Genomic DNA, 3,354 nt, shown 5'->3' with positions numbered 1-3,354 from the left:
TTTAGGGTTTTCTCTCCATGGGCACAGCTTGCTTCTGTGCCGATATACTGCCTTGACCAACAAGGTAACCAGGATGGCAGAGTGGTTAAGGCGTTGGACTTAAGATCCAATGAGATAATGTACCCATTTTCAACCCAATTGAACGTTTAGTTTAAATCGGCTGAATGCATTTCCTGAAGATGCTCCTGGCAAAATCAAGGAGTCACATCCATTAATTAAAGTCATATCAATGTGTGAACCATTTGTGTGTTGAACATTGAGATGTTACTGAAACCTTGTCAAGAGATATAAAATGTACACTGCTGTTGAGAACCCCCATATAAGCTATGAATCTAGGCTGCTGTTGGCAAGGTCTTACATTTTGTTTTCATATGGGATGGGTAATGGCCCTCCTTCTCCTGTCTCCTTACCATCCTTGTAAAAGTTTACATTTGTTCCTCAAGTGACCCCTTCAACGTGCTATGAGTAAGGCCCAGCAGTGCTGAAACATGTAAGCAAGTGTTGCTTTTATGGACATCACATGAAATAAAGATACATTTGGAGGCGCTTGCTTCTGTGCCGATATACTGCCCTGACCAACAAGATAACCAGGATGGCCGAGTGGTTAAGGTGTTGGACTTAAGATCCAATGGATGAATATCCACGTGGGTTCGATCCCCACTCCTGGTAAACATTTATAGTGGTTGAAGCATTTAAAGGATCTGCAAATACATTGTTTGAAAATAGAACTTTAAAAAGGTTGAAGAAAATCCCCACTTTCCAAAAACAAATCTAGGCTTCTGTTGGCATTAAACAAACAAATTCAAGGTCTGTAACCTCATGGTTTGCTTGGCTGGGAAACTTACATTAGAAGAAGTGCTCCACTGAATGATAGACTCATATGGAACAGTTAACAACCCTTCTTCTCCTGTACCCCTTCCAAGGGATTATTTTCACCCTGGTGAAGGCTTACCTTCTGTCCTCCAGTGACCTTTCCAGCATGCTATGGCTAATGGTCCTCCCTAAAGTGAGTGTTGCTCCCATGGGCTGCTCAGTATAAAGGGGAACTTATATACCTGATAGGCTTTTGTTGCTGTTACCGTGTATAGTCGGATTTGCTCACCTAAGTTCCCCCTTTAGGGTTTTCTCTCCATGGGCACAGCTTGCTTCTGTGCTGATATACTGCCCTGACCAACAAACATTTATGATGGTTGAAGCAATTCAAGGTTCTGCAAATAACCTTACCCTCTGTCCTCCAGTGACCTTTCCAGCATGAGTGTTGCTCCCATGGGCTGCTCAGTATAAAATAAAGATACACTTAAAGGAGATATGAGTCTGCATCCATCCTTCTATAAACTGTCCTTATTTGTTTCCGACTTCTCCCTCCCACCCACTTCCAACCCATCCTGATAGGCTTGTGTTCCTGTTACCGTGTATAGTCTGATTTTCTTACCTAAGTTCCCCTTATGGGTTTTCTCTCCATGGGGGAACCATGTATTCAGTAGTGCAATGGCACCTAAGACCTCTGGTCTCTGGAATCTAGGCTGCTGTTGCCAAAAAACTCCTCTTTCTCTCTCTCTCTGGCCTCTCTCTCTATCACGTACCTGAGGCTGAGATGGGAAGATGGGGAGGCGTCTCTTGCGTTTCGTGTCCTGCAACCCCTGGAGTTGGGAACTGAAGGGCGCAGGGCAACGAGGAGCACGAGTGCCGTAGACTGGAAACAAGCACTGCGCAGAGACAACAGTGTAGAGAGGTCAGTAAGCCAAGGTCAAATCCGGTCGGGCAGGTTAAGTACAAAATCGGAAGGCCATCTCAAATCCAGGGAACAGGCTGGGGTCAGGGGCTGGCAGCAAGCAGAAGAGTAGTCAAGGGCAATCCGAGTCAAGGCAGGCTAAGTAACAATACAGGAACACAGGACACAAACACCAAGCTGACAAGACCATCAGCAATGAAAGAGAGGCTGGCTCCTCCTTATATAGTCCTAGGAATACAGACAGCTACCTCACTTCCTGTGTGCTTTCCCGTGCATTTTGCAGCGATTTTCGCTGTTTGCAATCGTGCCTTTACACTCTCTCTCTGGCCTCTCTCTCTCTCTCTCTGGCCTCTCTCTCCTTGGCCTCTCCCTCTCCTTGGCCTCTCTCTCTCCTTGGCCTCTCTCTCTCCTTGGCCTCTCTCTCTCTGGCCTCTCTCTCTGGCCTCTCTCTCTCTCTCTCTCTGGCCTCTCTCTCCCTCTCTCTGGCCTCTCTCTCTCTCTCTGGCCTCTCCCTCTCTCAGGCCTCTCTCTCGCCTCTCTCTCTCTGGCCTCTCTCTCGCCTCTCTCTCTCTGGCCTCTCTGGCCTAGTCATTGTAGCAAAAATCTTGTATAAAAACAGAATTTCAGAAAGGTTTAAGTTTTACACAAAAAAACACAAATCTAGGCTTCTGTTGGCACTCAACAACAACTCCTGGTAAAAGCAAGGTGTCACATGTCAGCATAGGAACCATTCGAGCGTAGGACATCAAAAAGCTTTACTGAAAGTCTGTCAAAAGAGAAAAAAAATGAACATATCTATTGAGAACCCCCATATAAAGTATAAACCTAGGCTCTTGTTGGCATAAAACAAATACTCCCGGTAAAAGTAAGGACACACGTCGTCTGCTTAAAGTCATTCGGCTCGCAACCAGCTGTCAGATGCAGATCGCATAGCCGCTCCTGTCAGCTGCGGCACTTAGTAATTGCTTTCGGTCTGAGCTGTGACAGTTCTGACCTCTGGTCTGAAGGAAGGATTAGTAAAGTATGCAATAAGGTCCAGGACCATTAGTCACTGTTAACACTAAATTAACAAGCAGAAAAAGCTTTTAGCCCTCATTCACACTGTAATCAGCCTGCGCGTACACCCGCACGGACATGCAGGGCAAGTGAGCATAGGGCGGCGTACGGCTGCGTAGTCACATAGAGAAGAACGGATGCTGCGTACTAATCACACTCAGCACCTGTCCTTCCCGGGAGCTGCTTGGTACTGCCCTGGACGCAGCACGGAGCTGTACGTGCAGGCCGATTACAGTGTGAATTAGGGTTTAAAGTGCTTACCATGGGCAATTTTGGGTATGGTAATTTTTTTTGCGATTTTGAAGGTGCACATCATTTTAAGGTTTGACCTGTTTGTTGTCTATTTACCCGACGTAGAAAAGAAAAGGAAAAAAAAAAAAGATATTTATCCGATGTGACCCCATCTTTTATATTTTACCCAAAAATTAGGTAATAATAAATGTTTCATAACATAGGGAAAACGTTTTAAAACATTTGTGGTTTATATTACATTTTTGGTATGGTATTATTTTTTATATTTTAAAATTATTAAAAATAATTAAAAAAAAAAGTGGTGGGGGGGGGCC

General features: G+C 44.9%; 1 non-coding gene across 1 annotated transcript; it reads left to right on the top strand.

The window, feature by feature from the left end:
- Window positions 1-586: 586 nt before the first annotated feature.
- Window positions 587-669, top strand: TRNAL-UAA. The gene has a single exon. It is a non-coding gene; the product is annotated as a tRNA-Leu (tRNA).
- Window positions 670-3,354: the final 2,685 nt, after the last annotated feature.

The sequence above is a fragment of the Nanorana parkeri genome, unplaced genomic scaffold, assembly GCF_000935625.1.
Source record: "Nanorana parkeri isolate BGI_ZX_2015 unplaced genomic scaffold, ASM93562v1 scaffold3700, whole genome shotgun sequence".
NCBI classification, from domain to species: domain Eukaryota; kingdom Metazoa; phylum Chordata; class Amphibia; order Anura; family Dicroglossidae; genus Nanorana; species Nanorana parkeri.
This window is presented reverse-complemented; position numbering and strand designations above follow the sequence as displayed.